The sequence below is a fragment of the Zeugodacus cucurbitae genome, chromosome 2 (assembly GCF_028554725.1).
Source record: "Zeugodacus cucurbitae isolate PBARC_wt_2022May chromosome 2, idZeuCucr1.2, whole genome shotgun sequence".
Lineage (NCBI taxonomy): Eukaryota > Metazoa > Arthropoda > Insecta > Diptera > Tephritidae > Zeugodacus > Zeugodacus cucurbitae.
In genome coordinates this window covers 62,166,740-62,186,127 of record NC_071667.1, presented here as the reverse complement: position 1 = coordinate 62,186,127, position 19,388 = coordinate 62,166,740, and the positions used below count along the sequence as shown (strand labels likewise).

At 34.8% G+C, this 19,388-nt stretch overlaps 1 long non-coding RNA gene across 2 annotated transcripts; it reads left to right on the top strand.

The window, feature by feature from the left end:
* The first annotated feature begins 6,429 nt into the window (after window positions 1–6,429).
* Window positions 6,430–19,370, top strand: LOC128924118 (uncharacterized). Of its 2 annotated transcripts, none has more exons than XR_008472802.1 (3): window positions 6,430–8,619; window positions 8,677–8,847; window positions 19,139–19,370. It is a non-coding gene; the product is annotated as an uncharacterized LOC128924118 (long non-coding RNA). The 2 variants fall into 2 exon arrangements; XR_008472801.1 differs by lacking the exon at window positions 19,139–19,370 and adding an exon at window positions 8,924–10,059 and having other exon boundaries at window positions 6,433–8,619.
* The last annotated feature ends 18 nt before the right edge of the window (window positions 19,371–19,388 follow it).

Sequence of the window (19,388 nt, the reverse complement as noted above, 5' to 3'; positions counted from 1 at the left end):
AAAGGTTTGAATATGAAGACAATAAAAAATGTTTTACAAATTGTACACAAATACAGTTCAAATTAAAAAATTTGGTACTGTGATCACAACGTCCTCGAAGATTTGGTATACGTACATAGTAGTTTATATGTAGATCATATATATACTTCAAGATTTTCAATAAATTCTTGTTTTGCTGTGTTGTTGTGACCAATATTGGAATGTATGGATTTGCTGAATTCACTCTTGATTCGAATCAAATCGAATTTTTATTCTTCTAAGTACACATCTTTCATATTAAAGTCGGATGAAGTATGAAATAAGGATCAGCAGATCACTTTGATTGGTAGACAAATTATACTAACTGCAATAATTTTAGCATCATTACCAAACTCATGCTTACAGTATTAAAACTAATCAAAACCTAGAAGTTTAATAATTTAGATTAACATCGGTTTGAAAATCCTAAAAAACTTGTAAACATTATGAAGATATTTTTCACGCAGCTGATTCGATACTTTTACTTATGTAATGAGACAGACATACATATATGTATATGTTTACATATAAAGAACTCTTATAGACTGTGAACATTTTCACGAGTATCATTTACAGAACGCATAAAAAGATTGTGTGAAACTTGGTACTGTGTTTCAATTAGCAATGGTACTATGGTTGCGAAAAATTTACACCTATGTATAGATAATACCGAAGAATGAATGACAACACTTTGAAGATAAAGTACACCAAGATACCAGTATGCTTCCAGTGTTGACAGTTTCCCAGATTTCCCAGATTAACTTCGAAAATGTTAACGTAACACCAGCAGTAAGATCGCTATCGTCTGGAAACAGAAGCATAAATATTTTGTAAAAACATAAAGCTGAGTATATGCAAGTTGGAAGCGAGAAGGTGTAAAATCTCTCGGCTAATTCCGTAGATAACATAAATTAACCTGTAAAGGAAGTGAAGGGAACAAAAGGCTCAGCAAAAAAGCGTAAATAGTCATCAGAAGCTAGTAGCGATTAGAATGTCATAATACTGCTATCGCATAGAGAAATCAATTTCTAATGCATTTCCATTTACAATGTTATTTCCTTAAGATGTCGTAATACTAGGTGTGAACTGAGAATGAGCGTAAAACAAAGGGGCACGATATAGGATATTTGAGCCGTTCGAGCCAAATGCGCTTTTGTTTCTTGCAAAGGCAAAAAGGCAGCAAACAAAGACGAGCTGTCATCGAGCAGCTCATTTCAGTATATCTGAATATGTAATGGCAAGTATTATGTATTGTTAGGCGAAAAACATTGCAAAATCAAATGAAAAAATAAGACCGTCTTGTACAATTTTTTGCATTCCGAATTCAACTTTAGAGCGGAAAACGAAGCAAAAGGCATACAAAAGTCCTTAAGTTATATTGTGTACGTCATTGTGACGGATGTTCTGCCAAATGAATAGAAGTACAGATTTTTTTAAGTTAGTCCTGTAGGAAATTAAAGTGTTTTACTTTCGTGTTTTTCTTCTCTTTCATTTATTTTGACCGCCTATGTATTTAAAATATTTTAAAAGTAAATATTTGAAAAGATTCTATATACATACATATTCTATAAGAGGATAGATCGTCCTGAGTCTTTATCAAATAAAAAGAACGAAGATTTTGAAAAAAGCTCATTTTTTCTTAATTTAATAGTATTTTTTAGTTCGAGCAATTTTTTCTTGGTCACATTTGTCCGATTCGACCCAATATTTCTGCATAGGAGGGAGGTTCGCTCCGTGAAGTCCCCTCTAGGTGTCTGGTGTCTTTCAGTTGATCCATGTTATGTCGACGATCCCGAAAGTATGTTGAAACGCCTTCGATTGTTGCGTTTGTTTCCCACCTGTGCCATGAGATATTGAGTCATGCAGGACAAGACACAAGCAGGCGGTTGAGATGCTTACTGTCTCGGCTATTTCGCGTACTTACAGTATAAGTCCCATATTAACACGAGATCGTCGGTTCTTCATGTTATCATGGTAGCCGTTTCGAGGCGTAGCTCATTAAAAACGGAAAAGAAAGATATGAAAACAAGGATTGTTATCGGAGCGAAGCTGATTAATAATTGCGGTAAAGAAATGTATAGCATGAATCTATAAGTTCCCTTACCTCTATATAACGACTATAGCGTACATAATTCTGGAAGTTCCGTGAATTAAATCGATAACTTTAAATCTTTTAATTATATAATTTACAGATTTCCATCTCACTGAATATAAGTAATATGAATACCAATAACTTATTTCGTATATCCATCTATACTTCTATACTACTATTATAAAGAGGAAAGATTTGTATGTATGTTTGTATTGAATAAACTCAAAAACTACTGTGCCGATTTCAAAAATGCGTTCACCATTGGAAAGTTACATTCACCCCGAGTAACATAGGCTATATTTATTGCTAGAATCTCAATTTCTGGAAATAGTTCCCAGGTGAGGGTATCAAAAAGACCCCGTGATGGAGAATCTTAATTTGAAACTGAAAATAGTTTTGCAAGTCAAAGAGCCTAAGAGTTGAGTAACTAGTACTCGCAGCTGCCTGCTGAACAAAATTTTAAAATATCCCAAGTAAAATATGAAGTACGGAGCGTGTGCAGCGGGTTGAAGAACAAAATATTAGAAATATACAAGCTAGCACTAGGAATTTCTCGAGAAAGTTTTAAATTACATTCAATTTTGATAAAGGGACTATATAAAGCCTTATTGTCAAATACCCCATATCATTATAATTTTCTGTTCTCATTTTTGTTTTGCGTTATAAATAAGCGACTTCGGTTAATTTCATATATGGTTATGAATATTTGGTTCGTTATATTTCTCTATCTCGATTTCTATCTGCGGATTCCACACTAAAAACTTTCAGAGAGGAAGAGCCTACATCAAATCGGTTCATATGTTTTATTCTGATTAGCCACAGATTTTTCATTAACTTTACCATGTTGAAATCTGTATACATCCGCGAAAAGCTCTATAAATCTTTCCCATTTTTTTTTTTATAATGATAAACTTCGGCTAAGATGAGCAGTCATATATCGTCCATCATGTATTAAATTAAATTTGCTCCTTTAAAATTAGACTTTATCAAATTTCATCTCTTGGCTGCGAGGTCGCCTAAAAATAATCAGAACTTAAATTCATTCCTTCACCTCCACTAGCAAGGAATCGAAAGCGGTACAAGTACTGAACGACTGCAAGTGGTACTTAAGTGTTCCAATGCGAATTCCAGCGAACAAGTAGCATTCAGCTTAAGGTACCAAACAATTTTGAATAAGAAAAAAAGCATAAAAAATAAAAACAAAATAAAATAAAAATTTCATAGCAAATTGCCCCAAAAAATGGAAGCAACGACTTCATCACTTGTTCGCTCCTTTAACACTACGTGCGCCGACGCACACGAACACATACCGAAACAAATTCGCATATAGCATATACACATTGAATAGACTGTAAACGGAGAAGAACACTTCACAATCGAGGATATTAGGTTGAGAGCGCAATGAAATTTCGGCGTTCGTACTTCGGAAGGTGTGTCCCGTGTGTCTGTCGGCATGTCAGTCAACCGCTCGACATAAAGTGTATAAAATAGAATTTGAGTAAGCAAGAGGATCCAACGATCGCAGCTCCGAAGAATTCTGCACGTGCAACTATGGGAATGTGCGCCGCGCGTTCTGTATTCCGGGTTTGTCACTCTCTTTCGACAAAAGTTGTTCAACTTCTTGCCTCGTCGGCGAACAATGGCGCACACTGCACACCCGAGTGTTTCTATATGTGTTCGTGTGTGTGTGTGCGAGTGTCTGCCGCCTCAATTTTACGTAATTCTTCAGGGCGGCATCATCGGCAACGTGAATTCACATGATTTGCGCATATCAGATTGCTTATCTTTTATAGACTCGAATATGAATATCGCGTTGTGTTTATCACTGTATTTGTGTGCCTTTTAGCTTGTTGCTCATTACTTATTGTTGCTGCCTTGTTGTTGTTGTTGCTGTCACTGTCTGACGCGCGGACGAGTATTGAGCAATCGCTTTCCTCGGTTTTTTTTTTGCTGCCTCTTTGGCTCCTCTCTAATAGTCCATTTCCTGGGATCCTTTTACATTTGAAATTTCACCTCATCTTGACATGATTTCTTAGCAATTTCCTGTTGATGTTGTTTTATGGGCTCATAAGCAGCCATGTTGTTGTTCTATTTATTATAATATTTTTTTATAAATTTATTGTTTGGCTTTTTATTTGATGGCTGCGAGAGGTGTTGCTCATTTTTTCTCTATAAGCTGATTTGCCTTTTAAAAGTCTTTTCCATTGTTATGTGAATTAGTTCGTCTTACCGGAAATGCGCGAAACGGTTTTTCGTTTCCTGCTATTGGCTGGGAGTTCTTTAAAGTCGTTGATTTTGTAAGCACATTTGCATAAGTCCGTTGAGCGTGGAAAATATTTGATAGCAGAATCAGTTACACCGCTGTTATATCTTTAGCCGAACTCATCATCCTTCTTGTTTAGAGTGTCTTGATATTATCCGATAAATGGATTACAAGTTCCAAATGCCAATTTGGAGGGAATAATTTTTTAAGAAACTTTTTTCATAGTAGAAATACTCTTCGACAATGGGTTATGTCACCTGTGTATAGATCATCATCGGAAAAAAAAATTCTGATGTATGAGTTTTGATATATATTTATTATATTTATGAGTTATGATAAGATAGTAAAAGTGAACTCCTGTATAAATTTCCAGTAACGAATAATATCAGATTTTATTAGCCTAGCATTAAATATCATAAATCCAATTGGATCATAGTCCATAGTATGGGGGAGGAGGGATGTTTTTATGAACTAAGTTGCTTATTTTCTTTCCGTTTGACTAATTTTGCTAGTATTTTCTAAAAGCTAGAATTAGCAACATTCGAGATAATGTCCGTTCCACAACGAAGGGGTTCCAGATATAAATGATCATGCTAAGTTTGCTGATAAAGTAAAGACTCTCTCTATCTTAGATATAATACGAAGAAGAAATATATGAAAAATAGAAACAGTGAACTCTCTTGATGTATTCAGAAAATTAACATATAAATTCACAGTCATTCATGAGAGATAGGCTATGAAAATGGTACGATTTTCCCTATCAACCTGATTAATTATATCCAAATAGGTAAATGCTTTTCAATTCGCATCATATTATAAGTTCTACAGCTTTTCCATATGGAGACGGATATATCTTTGTATGATATTTGCTCATTGTTCGAAAAAAATAATTTTGAAAATACCGACCATAAAATATGCCCTACTTGTGGTTTTCAATCAGGCAATATTTTTTCGGAATTAGTCTTTTTGACAGCTGTTACTGGATTTATTCTCAGTTCTTTTGACACTTCCTAATCAACGGACCTACGGCGGAACAACGTTTGTTGTTGACGTACCCCTTAAAAGCTGCAATATTTGGTCATAAATAGTGCATCTCGGTTGTAATTTACTCGAGCCAACCGCGGCGATTACTGCCCGAAATCAGTTTTAAAATATAATGGCAAACCCGTATCATTATAGTAAAGCTAAATTCTAGGCCATAAATTTAAATTATATGCTTTTAATTTCTTCTAGAAAGCCTTTAGAATAATATTCTCATGAAAACCGTTACAAATCAGTTTAATACAATTTTCGAAAGAAAACAATTCTAGATCTCATGAAATGCGTGAATGTTTGTTTTTGAAGGTGTATTCAAAAGTATTTTCACTTAAACACAAGCAAATTCACTATAAGAAATTATATTTGCCGAGACACACTTAACAACCGGAAGATGCGATTATAATTTTGAAAAGTCAAAGAACCAAAAAGTTAATTCATATAAAAATACAAAATGGAACAGAAAATCTTCCAAAAATGCCTAAGCGCATGCTAAAAATGCAAATCATGGCACAGATGTCCAGTTCACCATAATCTTACAATCCTGTGGTACACTCCCCGTAAATAACTGAGAGGCACAATTTTTCCAAAAAAATAAAAATAAAACAAAAACTGTAAATAAATATGCACTTCACGCTTGAATACGTGTTTCTGTTTGTGCACTCAATGGTCGTGTATTGAATGTCAATACAGCAATTAACTGGAAAAATTTGCGAATGGCCACTCAACACTTCACTAATCTGCAAGTGTCAATCGAAAACAGAGATGTCATTTCTGAGTGCTGGTAACTCGGCTTTTGCGAAATTCAACCCATTCAAGCTGGCATTGTTTTTGCATTAAAGCAGACACACATAAATGTCATTTAAAAAGGAGTGAAACTCGAAGTAAACCATCATCTTTGAGCAAAATTTCATTGAAATGTCAGTTGCGATGATATCAGTAAAAAATAACCAAAAACAAAAACAAATATGTACATATTCCAATATTTTAATTTTCATGTGTAGATTAGTGTTATAGGATATATTAGGGTGTGGTTTAAATTTAGGAAGACGAATTTTACAGCATGCTTTCTGAACATTAACCCCCAAGACGGCTCGTCTATGATTGAAGGTTTCAGACATGTATACATATATAATATTCTGGCCTGAGCGACACCGATTGACGACTTGATTTATTTATGGATACTTAAAACAAAAGATATTATAAGCGAGACTGAGGTCTGTACTGAAGCAAATACGCTATAGTTACAAATAAAATTGAAAAGTTGGAAGATCGCTATAGTCAGACCCTTTATAACAACTATAACGAATATTATTGGAGTTTTTCAGAACCATCCTAATGTATTAATACATATCTACAAATCTACATCTGTTTTTATTTTTTACTCACTAAATACCCTTTATTATGGATTTATTACAGAACAATTGACAAGCTTAACACTTTATGACCATGATATGTGGTCACTGCTTGGTGAAGGTTGTTGGATAATAAAAAAAATATATATTATTATCAATAACCGAAAATGTTAAAACGATTCAAATTACATTTCTAACACAACTATTACAACAACAACCATTGATGGTTTTCTTCAACATCCAATCAAGATCGAAATAACTCAATCGCTTGTTGTTGTTTATTTACAAGGATTACAAGTTGAACGAGGATAAAGTGATCGCTAGCGGTTGATCTCAAAAGGTAGCTGTACATAGAAGCGGTGAAGGAGGTGAAGCAACGTCTACTCATTATTGTACATAGAGATGCGTGTACGTGCTTCTTACGAATTTGTCATACGATATGTGATGAAATCAAAATGCCGTCAGACTATTAAACGAAGTTAAATGACGCACCACCAGTTGGTCGCCTGGACATGAATGCCGAAGCATGTGTAAGGAATTGATTGACAACAACAATGCGTCAATGGAAACAAGGACCTGCATAGACAAGACGAAGTTTTTTTTTCTTCTACTCCGAAGTCCGCTATTTAACTTAGCATCTTGTCATAGCTCATCATCGTGATAAGACATCAAAATGTTGACATGCATTGAAATGTGTTGTGCTCCCTGAGCAGCAGTAGTACGAGTATGCTGCTGCTTCTTGCTCCCCGCACCAGAAGTACAACACGATCTTAATCAAGCAAACACTTTATGCGACTAAACGATCGGATTGGAACAAGTGATGAGGGTTCTTCTATTCGCGCAAATAAATTTCAGAAAAAGATGTCAGGATAATAATAGTGCTGCCTGAACGCCCACTTGAATCGTTTGGAGTCTATTGAATAAGTAGTGAATATCGTGATTTTATTAGATAAATCTTTTGCACAATTGATTCAGCCGAAAAAATACTTGCTTTCCATTTTTTTTTCATATTTTTCTTCAAACTTAAATTTTCAACCTAAAAAATTACACAATAAAATTCGTTGAATATGAAAATTTGTATTATATTTTTTGTTGTCGGCAAACAAAAGCACGAACCCTTTCACTATACATATTTTACAACTAATTGATTTTTAAAGAATCTCTGCTCCAATGGAGCACAAAGACTTTCCATGAAATTAACCGCAATTTCGTTTACTTAAATTTCACTTAGGGAAAATACAAAAACCAAAAACAAAAAACAGCAAAAAATATGATAATAAAATGAAATAGCTAAATAACAACAACAAAGACCACTCTTCATTGCTCAAATCTATTTGCAATTGTGCTCGTTCTCTCAACTTTTGAACGTGACTGTTGAACCTGTTACTGAAATCATGTTCGAATTGATTTCGAATTGCCAGTGAACGCTTTTCATACAACAAAATTACGCGTTCCAATGCGCGCTTCTCATGTTTTATATTTCACTTCATTCTATTTCTTTTGTTGTTTACAATTTTCCCACTCGTTTGCTAGTGGTGCACTTGTCTTCATCTTTCTTTCATTTTTTTTTTGTTTTGTGCAAAGTTATATCAGCGACGCGTGATCTCATCAATTTTTTTTTTATTGCCATCAAGTGTAAGGCATTTAATTGCAACTAAAATTAAGGGATGCAATGAAATTTTAGAACTGAGAATTGTTGCAGCGACTGTCGCTTTGTAAAATGAATACTATTCTTATAAAATTATATCACAGTATTTCCAGAACTTGTTAGTTTCTTAAGATCACCCGGCATATAGAAAAATGCAAACGATGTGAGAACAGTACTGGCGATTTGTGGAGCTAGAGTGCCAAAATAAGTGAGACTGTATACTTTTTATAATGATAATAAGATCATAATCTAAACTAAGCACTAGGTTTTCTTGTTCCATTTAGGATAAAGCAGCGGACCAAATACAAGATAATCAGATGACAGTCGTATCCGAGATTGCTGATGACTAGAGTAATTGTTTCGTCGGCTTTAGAGTCCTAGATGTCATCCGTTTAGCGATTTGAGAAAGTCATTAAGGCAGTAGTCTGCTTTACAGGTTTCAAAAAATCTATTTTTTGTATTATTTTAATTCTCTTTAAAAACTATCCAAGAATATGCCTTTAAAATTTCAGAGGCCAATTCGACATATTTTCGAAGCTGGAGCAGTTTTAGTGGGCGAGCGCCGAGCAGGTGCGAATGCTCAGGCAGACCTTTAAAGCGCGTTTTCTCGAGTTTTCATTTTCACAGCTGTTAGAAAACGGTGCCGGCTATAGCAAAAAGAATATATGTCCGAACGAAAAAAACCAAAGTGATCTAGCTTCAGTATTAAATTATTATATTATATATTAAATTATCTTCTATTTGAGGTAAAAAAGTTGGAGAAAAGTATTATTTAAACTACTTGTTTTGCAACTTAAAGTCAATTTTTTTGATTTTTTTTTAAACTTCGAAAAAATTTGGAATTTTATATCGCACGACCTCCATCACCGGCACCGATTTACAAGTGCTGACTCCAGGCGCTCCAGAAAAATACTTACTACTTTGAAAAAATGTCAATATTTTTTAATAATAAATATTGTTTTTTAAGCCTTAAATATAGTACACTATCGTCTTAAAATTCCGTTTACCGCAATCATTTCCGTCCCTTTCAAAAAAAATTGCTAAAAAACGCTTTTTTCGGCTTCTAAAGCAGACTACTGCCGCAAGCTCACGGCTAGGCTGGTACCACTCCCAACGGTCTGTGAGCCAAAAGCCACTTGAAAAAAAAAGTTCTTTATTTTCTTTGGCAATTATATATCTTATAGTACATGTAAAACCTAACATAAAACATATGGTTTTAGGTCTGTGTAACGCGGGGTTGCCATATTATAAGGGGCCAAAGTTTTTTGTAAAAAAATTTTCGAACCGCCATAACTTTAAAACTAATGAACAGATTTTAAAACACCATGTGACTTTTTTGTACAGAATTTCTCAAACTTTGAAACTGTATATCGTAAAAATTTTTAAAATTAATATTTCATAGCAAACAATGAAAAAAAAAAAAAAATTTTGGAATTTTTAACAACTTATGCCCCCTTCGTTTTTTTCGAAAATATCTTAAAATGTTCCTTATTTCATCACCTTTTTACCCCCCAAAGGGAATTTTGGGACAGCACTATTTGTATGAGCTACAAATAAAAAACCAACTCAGAACATGATGAAAAATCATTGATTTACGCACTATTATTATCAGAATTTAGCGTAATCCAGGATTAACGACGTGGACGTAGCAGGCATTTAATCCCTTTTTGTTTTTTTTTATTTTTTAATATTTTTTTTAATTTTTTTGTATTTTTCAAATTTTTATTTTTTTTTTTGTTTGTTTTTTTGGTTTTTGCTTTTTTTTTTAATTATTATGTAGATTAGATTCAAGTACGTGATAATTTTAAATAAAAAACAAAAACAAAAAAAAAAGAATTAAAAATTTGAAATATACAAAAAAATTAAAAAATCAAAAATTTAATTTATAGATTAAAATTGGTCCAAGAATCACCCCAGCCCTAATTTACTAAATATGTATAATGATTTTCGGGGAATCAAATTGGATGTTAGTTAATTTAAAGTTAAATAAATAAATTGCGAGAGTTTAAAACCGAACCATTCCTACTTGCTTATTTATTATGTTATGATCATAGAATAGCCATTTCACATAGAGAACCTCAATATAATCTTTTTATCCACTTAAATAATGTCTGAAAGGAAGTATTTTCAATATTTTTTCCTTATTTACAAAAAAATATATTCCTACCTTAAGTGCTCTGTAATGAAGTAATTCCTTAAAGTGTGCGATTGAATAACTTATTGTTTAGCTGTTGTTACTAAATAAATTTTGGAACGATCAGCACCATATCACGGTTCAATTACCTAAAATGTTTGCCATGTACTTCCGCGAAGGGTAACGGGTAACTCGGGTATACCGAGTGTTCAAGGTTATTAATTGACCTTGACTCTTTTTAAAATGGGAAATTCCGTCAATAGATTCAAAAACCTTTAAATTATTTTTTAATGGTTTATTTACAGTAAGATTTTTGTTTATGTGTAAACAAACCGTTTTGAGAAAGAATGTGGTGAGAGTTTTCTTTTGTTGTATGGACTTTTTGTGCGTTATCAATCTTTTTTTTTTCATTTCTTGAGGTAGACTTGGTGTGTGATGGTTACTTTTTTTGGTCTGTATGCAAATTTCGGTCATCGCCACAAGGTTATTGTTAGTTCATAAATTTCTGTTGTTTTCGCTGATTTTCTTAGACTATGTTACACAAAATGTAGCAAGTTCTTAACAGTAGATTTGTATATATACATACTTGTCCCCTCAATATTTGTTGTGCTTACCTAAGCCTTCGGCATATTCGATTTTCCATTAACAGGACATAACTTGTTTGTCGGCTAAACACGTGCTTGCCCTTAAACACAAGCATTCGCTTCTAAAAGTGCTGTCCTTTCGTCACTTAAACTCCAACAAGAGCAAAGAATTGCATTGAAATCATCAACAACACTTTGCTGCGGTTATCGTCGTATGCAAACGTCGCGCATGCGCAAAGATTTGCAGACAAAAGAGCGCTAAATTGTTCATTTGAATATCTTAATGACCCTACAGCAGTGTATGTTCGCAGATTTGCATACAACCCTTTTTTAAGTATTTTAGGGTAATTGTAGTAGCCTAGATTTAGTAGCCACATACTTGTACCTTCGAGCCACTTACAAAGTAGCATTTATTAATTTCACCTGAATTTTGTGGGCATTGTAATTATGTTGGATTTTGTGGTATGTTGAATCGCTTGTTGACAATATAGTTTCTTAATCTCACCTGCGGGTCCTAACTCTTTCACTTTATGAGCAGAATTAACTTTACTAAAGGTAAGCAATAACTAGGCACTCATAGATGGGGTTCAAAAACCTAAGCTTCAAGTTTGTTTTTACCTCAAAACAAACAAAAACTAAACTCTACAAGTCCCTCATCATTCCCGTCCTACTTTATGGTGCAGAAGCGTGGACGGTGTCAACATCCGATGAGACGGCACTAGGAGTTTTCGAGAGAAAGGTTTTGCGGAAGATTTACGGTCCCTTAAACATTGGCAACGGCGAATACCGCAGAAGATGGAATGATGAGCTGTATGTGTTGTTCGACGACATAGACATAGTCCAGCGAATAAAAAGACAGCGGCTACGCTGGCTGGGTCATGTTGTTCGAATGGATGAAAGTGCCCCAGCTCTGAAAGTTTTCGATGCAGTACCCGCTGGTGGAAGCCGAGGAAGAGGGAGACCTCCACTCCGGTGGAAGGACCAGGTGGAGAAGGACCTGTCTTCACTTGGTATTACCAATTGGCGCCAAACCGCCAAAAGGAGAGATGCGTGGCGCACTGTTGTGGACTCGGCTATAACCGCGTAAGCGGTTTCTACGCCAGTTAAGAAGAAGAAGAATTGTAAGGTAATACTATTGGTTAATTGTACTCAACTCGAGAAGTTCTCCCACATTGGCATAGTTATCATTTCCCACCTGTACATCTGAAGATAGATAATAGTATAAAAATAAATATAATTGTTGCTTGATCTTGAAGGTGAAAGTTTAATTTTTCTTTGAAAGTTTACAAAAATTTTATGTTGAACATAACAATATTCTTTAAAGTTTATTGCTTGATTACACGTTAGCCCGATTGTCGCTCTCGATGATATAAAGATGAATTCCCACGCTTTCTGACCCATCAACCTTTTAATGGTCATAATTGCAGCATCATTTTTGTCGTATTCAAATTTCAAATTAATTTCCCTAACTAGATACATGTTGCAAGTTAAAATACACCACTCACCGGTGGAATTAATGCTATTTGCATCAATGAGCATAGCATCACACGCAATTGAAACTTCAAAAATTGAAAATGTATCATCAAATTCTCATATATCGCATGTTTATTAGTGCACAGCATACCTGGTGGTGGTGGTTGAACAATTTTAGAATGGGAGTATAGCACCATTTACCAATGTACATATACGACTGATGAGCTCTTGATAACTGCTCAAACAACCCTTGATTGCAATTGCACCACGTCTGTGTTTGATAATTTGTTTATTCCTTAGTAGGATATGAAAAACTGCAATACTTAATACTAATACTTAATTCGGGTTTACAAAAGAAAAGCAAAAATCTTCTTTTAACCCCAGGTGAAAATAAGATTTTCACTCCAACTTGTTTCAAAATTATGTTTTCTGGTGATCTGCATCTACCTAACTTGGCTATTCTTCCAGCAATTCATAATCGAATATATTCAATAATTCGGCATAGTAGATCTCTGTCACCACTTTGCTCTTCTCATCACCTTCCCTTCTCTAGGACATTCGATTAGTAGAACAGTCACTATAAACGCCGCGTCGTCACTGTGCGATTCGCCTTCTGGAGATCTGCTTAGTGGTTTCCATGACGTCGATAACCTCCTCATTTCATTCAAATTTTTTCTCGGCGATTTGGAGATTGTAGCCTAATTCAATCAATTCTGCGCCAACGGAAGTATGAGTTCCATTTACTGCAATTCGGTGCATGAATCGACACAATAATGTCATGTTTTGTTCTCCTCCAGCTATTCGATGTAGATCACACCTTGTGAGCCTTAAGATCTTTCCGGTCCATGGGATAGTCTTATCTTTTTCGAAGCAGCTTTGTCAGGTGTAGTCAACTGTTAAAACTGTCGAATATATGTATGCCACGTAGCGAGAGGTATCACCTTTAATCGGAGTTCTGTCGATACGAGATCGTGGACTGTTATCACTTTAGCGGCCGTGGTAGCCAATTTCAGGGAAGTAGGAAGTAGCAGTATAATATCTATTGATATACCAGTCAATTGATTAATTGAATCATTAAAATGTGAGTTAAATCATTGGAATAATGTGATATTCCAAAAAAAAAAGTCAACTTTTTTTGTAAATCTGGTACGGTTTTCATCCTAAAAGTATATATAAATACATATTTGACAAAAACAGGACTACTAATCGAAGAACAAAATTAAATTGACGATACTTCGTTGTCTTCTACATATAATAATTACACCATATAATTCAATTTTTATTTTTAAATCTCGTGAGCGCACATTTCGTTCGTAACGTGCACAAAATCGTCACAAAATCTCGTAGAATACTATAAAAGAATTCTTTAGTTTTCAAGGTCATCACCCAAACAATTTTTGGACTTTCCGTCAATAAGTTTGAGGTAGCATAGAACGCGCCAACTTATGTTTACACATGTAATTATGGATGATATAGTATAAACAAACGACGGCCCGAAGGAAGGAAAGTGTGAAAAATTGCACTTTTATTGTATGTCTGTTTATTTTCGAAGTATCAAGGACACAGGACGCTGTCATAAGCTATTTCAGTGTATTCTTATGCAAATTTATGTATAAAATATATATGTACATGTATGACACCTCTTTCTCATTTGGGATTTCCCCAACATTAAAACAGCGCCTCTTCTGTCTGTAGTGGTGAACAAAAAAAAAATCGCTCCCAAGTGTGAGTCGCCAGCTAGTGCTGCCATTTTGTCAGCTATGCTGCCACAAAAGCAAAACAATAAAACAAACCATAACAAATGCTCTCTTCGTGTATGTGCGTGTGTGGCTGTGTGAGCAGTGTTTACGCTCCTCTGCGGTCATTGCTATTGTTGTAGAAGTTTTGTTTTATCTTTTTCACGTCGCGCATGCTCAAACACACAAACGATTGCTAAATTGTTCGCTTGTGTGTCCTAATGACCTGACAACAAATAACATGTACATAAACACAGCAACAAACATACACAGAGACCATACTAAATGCCACTAAAGCAGTGTTTTAACGCTATGTTTCAACACTTTCAAGAGAGGCCTCTGCGCTGCTTGCCGAATCGAGTGCTGAATTGATTAATTTCACCTGAGTTTTATGGGCCATTTTATTTCACCTTTGAATTTTTATTTAATATTATTGCCGTGAATTAACTTTTCTAAAGGTATGCAAATCCTGAGTTTTCATAGTTCGGGGTTCAGGGGTGTGATGGTTTTTGGAACCAGGTATCTCAGGTATATACAATTGCACACCTTGGCTACGATTGCTCACCTGAACAAGTTCCTCTTTGTGCGGTTATATGAAAATAGCAAGGTGCGATTAAAAAGGTCCTTGAACAATGGTAGTTGACTTGGGTTGAATGGAATAATAGATTTCTGAATTATAGCAATTTAGAATAAAGAAAAATTGAGGTGGGCTTTTGATATGGCTTGTGACTTTTAAGTTACAATATTATTGGAAAGTGTAATGAAAAGCAATTTCAAATTCAATAAGAAATATTTTTTCTATTTCAGTTCACTTCAAACCATTTTTATAAATGTATACACAAGTATATAATTTATAATTATTATCCGGTCTTTCGCTTCCTCGATTTGAAATATGCTCAAATTCACTTTTTTACTTTCGATATGTGGAAACTCTATTGTAAAATATGTCCAAAATAAGTATTTCTAGAATACTACCGTCTTGATATCGATATGCCATTACACTTCATCTGTCATCCAAAGATATATGTCGGTCCAATCTCAAACTTGGAAGTCTTTACCTAACTCGACCGAAACTACTTGAGCACAGATTTAACAAAAATGTCTAACATCAGAAAATTGCAGAACGATTTTGATATATTCTTATTATGAGAAGATCGATTTTAGATACGTCCACCTTAGCAAGAGCGGTACCTATAAGGTTCCTAATATTAATACTATAATGCTTTTGTGAGCATATTTTTTAATTTTTGGACATCGTCTTAACGATGGCTAATGAGACACTTCTTCAAGTAGAACCATGAGATTTGTTTTGCTTAGCCTTTTGTACAAAGCAAGCCTGATACCGATATATTTTCTTTTGTTGAACTGTATATCAAGTAGTGGGATATAGTTATTTTAAGGGCGTCTTAGATTTTGAGTGAGAGTATTTTTTTATGAGAACAATGCTCTTGAAAAAGGCCAAAAAATACTTGATTAGTATTATCCGAGATCTGCGACTGGGCGAATCAAACGATCGTAAATGGTTTGCAAAATTTCTTAAAGGTATAAGAGCACCGGTGCTCTTATATATATATATATGTGACCTGATCTACGAAAAGGGAGCTAACGTGCGAAACCTAGTTTTCTGGGAAACAACTCTCATCTTCCATCCGAATCAACTAAAAAGTGAAAATTGATTTTTTGACACCTAAGCCCCCTTTCCGTAGACCAGGTCACATATATATAAGAGCACCGAAGACATTGAATATATGTCATAGATTCTATGATATCCAAAGGGGCCGTACAAATATTTCGACTTATCTTAAATGAGTTAGGTTGAACCACGAATTCAGTTTGTCTTTCGGTTGGACAAATCATTTATGATTATTTGGGTATAGGGAACTCTAGGGTGTGGGTGGGTTGGTTCTGACGATTTTTGTGTAATTATGTGAGCATGGACGAAACATGGTTCCATCAATTCATACTGAAATCCCAGCAACTGTCAACCGAGTAGTCATCGCGCGAAGAACTCAATCCAAAGTGTTGTAACTTGCTCCACAATTAAAAAATGGATCTCAAATCAACACAGAGTCTCAGGAAACTCAACAGTTTGATATTCAAACGAATTTGTTCTACTTTTCTTAGAAATTATGTTATATGTGTAGAATAAATTGTATCAAGGGGAAGCTTTTATACAGGTATAGGTGAGCTAACTTGGAATTATGTTTAAATCAATAAACTATTTTATTTAGTACTTTTATATTAAAGTCACATCACTTTATAGTATTTTACAAGCATTTTATAGATTCCAAATTTTCATATGACAATATACTCAAACTCTAAAAGAAATGAAGGGCACAGCTTCAATATAAAAAATTTCCCACGTTTTATTTTATATGCTGCATGTGATCATCACTGAAGCATCAATTTGAATATGTCATGTCATCTGGATTAATTCTAGCATACATATTTACATGATGATAGTTAGAGGACCTCACTTTCCAACGGAATTAATGTTATTTGCATCAACGAGCAAAGCATCACACGCGATCGAATCATCAAAAAAGTGAGTGAAGTGATCAGAAAATTCCCATACACCGAGTGCTGCCAGCCTCAACTGCTGAACGTACAACTTAAAGGTGGTTGCGCACTTCAACAGTAGTGTAACATACGCTTGTTGTTGTTGGTGTGTTTTGTTTATTTGCCACCTACAATGTGATGCCACCAACTGATGAACTTTTGATAACCACCGAAGCAACCCTTGATTGCTATACTATTTTTGTTTTCACTTCAGTTATGAGTATGAGTGCGTGGTGTCTCTGTGGGGTGGCAAGTGGCTTGGGAAGTGGCCGTCACAAATGGTACTAAATATCAGAGGTGGATGCTTGATGTGGCCGAGCGCTTACTTCGTTGAAGGTTTATTCTAATTAGACCTTTTGGTGTGTGTGTGTTCTCATGTCAAGCGTTTTATTGTGCAGTTTCAGTTTCTTATTACTTAATTTGTAGCGGTGAAAAAGTTTCCCATAGCATTTAATTGCCTGCGCGGTGTGTTGTGCGTTGGGTGTTTTATTGTCCGCATGAGTGATGGATAGTTAATAGGAAACAGTGTTTTGACACAATAAATTGATATCGTGAAATTTGAATTATATATTAATTGTAATTGTAGATCAATATTTCACTACTATAATGCAGAGGGCAGAAAGAGAGGAGAAGATCAGCATTTGTATATCTAAGTTGGTTAAATCGTCTTAAATTTATGTTGAAATTCTTGATTATTTTAATCCATCAAACTTCGAGTGTCGCATCGAAAGCTCCAAAAGCCGTTTAAATGAAGTCAAGACCTTAACCGGATTTTTAACGAAATTTTAAATATTTTAGCTTAAATTTTGTGTATTTCAAGAAATTCTTCTTCAATTTAATTTCTTTATAAAATAGCGATTTTTAAAGAAAGTGTATTTACAAATGTTTCTTATTCACTGGTTATTCGTTTTTATGTGGTGGGTCCCAAGCCCTACGCACAACCGCATAAGCGGGATTCGCCTTCTCACTTTAGCTCGCTTCCAGACGGATGTCTGTTGGCTACCCAGAGGATACTTGGTCTAAGACCGGAAGTTGTGAGCTGCTTGAGCCACATGTAAAAGAATCGTTCCTGGCCACTCCCAAGTGAATGGCAGTCAGAAACTTTCCTCACTTACGTGAACTTCTACATATGACTCCATCCTCCAACAGTCAGCGCATTCGCGTCTTGGCTCCCACGTCACTGTTGACAGTCATAACTTTGAAGTTGTAGATAATTTCGTATACCTAGGAACCAACATTAACACCGATAATAATGTCAGCCTTGAAATCCAACGCAGAATCACTCTTGCCAACAGGTGCTACTATGGACTGAGTAGGCAATTGAAAAGTAAAGTCCTCTCTCGACGAACAAAAACTAAACTCTACAAGTCCCTCATCATTCCCGTCCTACTTTATGGTGCAGAAGCGTGGACGGTGTCAACATCCGATGAGACGGCACTAGGAGTTTTCGAGAGAAAGGTTTTGCGGAAGATTTACGGTCCCTTAAACATTGGCAACGGCGAATACCGCAGAAGATGGAATGATGAGCTGTATGTGTTGTTCGACGACATAGACATAGTCCAGCGAATAAAAAGACAGCGGCTACGCTGGCTGGGTCATGTTGTTCGAATGGATGAAAGTGCCCCAGCTCTGAAAGTTTTCGATGCAGTACCCGCTGGTGGAAGCCGAGGAAGAGGGAGACCTCCACTCCGGTGGAAGGACCAGGTGGAGAAGGACCTGTCTTCACTTGGTATTACCAATTGGCGCCAAACCGCCAAAAGGAGAGATGCGTGGCGCACTGTTGTGGACTCGGCTATAACCGCGTAAGCGGTTTCTACGCCAGTTAAGAAGAAGAAGTATTTACAAATGTATGTTTTTTAGACGGAATTTATAGAAAGAAAGCCAATTGACTTTGTTTGTACTTATACGTTTTGAAACTAGTATTTTCTTTAGAAACGATAGATTAAGTTTCATTTTTTACTAAAACTATTAAGTACAAATACATATAATGACCTTCAAATGCGATGTTTCTTCATTTTTTAAAGGTGTACAAACTAAGCAACTCGATACATGAGGGCATTAGGTACTTTTTTGTACTCCTCGCAGATTAAATATGAGAGCGACAAATCTTAGCAGAAATTATTTAAAAATATTAGATAAATATTTTTTTTTATTATACAAAATAATATAAATTAATATAACATAATAAAATACAAATTTGATATTTAAATTATCTCTTCTGTTTTTTTGATTTTTTTTCAGATCTCAATATGGAGACTTAAACTCTTAGCTATTATTATTTTTTTAATGTAATTTTTGTACTCGAATGTATTATTTACATTGGTTGATAGTATTCGAAGATATCCACAAAAGTATGGTACGAGTATAATTAAAAGATAGACAATATAATTTACAAAATTTATTTTAATATCTATAAACAACAGTAATATTATCAGATCACATATTATTATCGTTAAGTAAAATATTTACTCTGCGTGGCTGTGACAAGAAC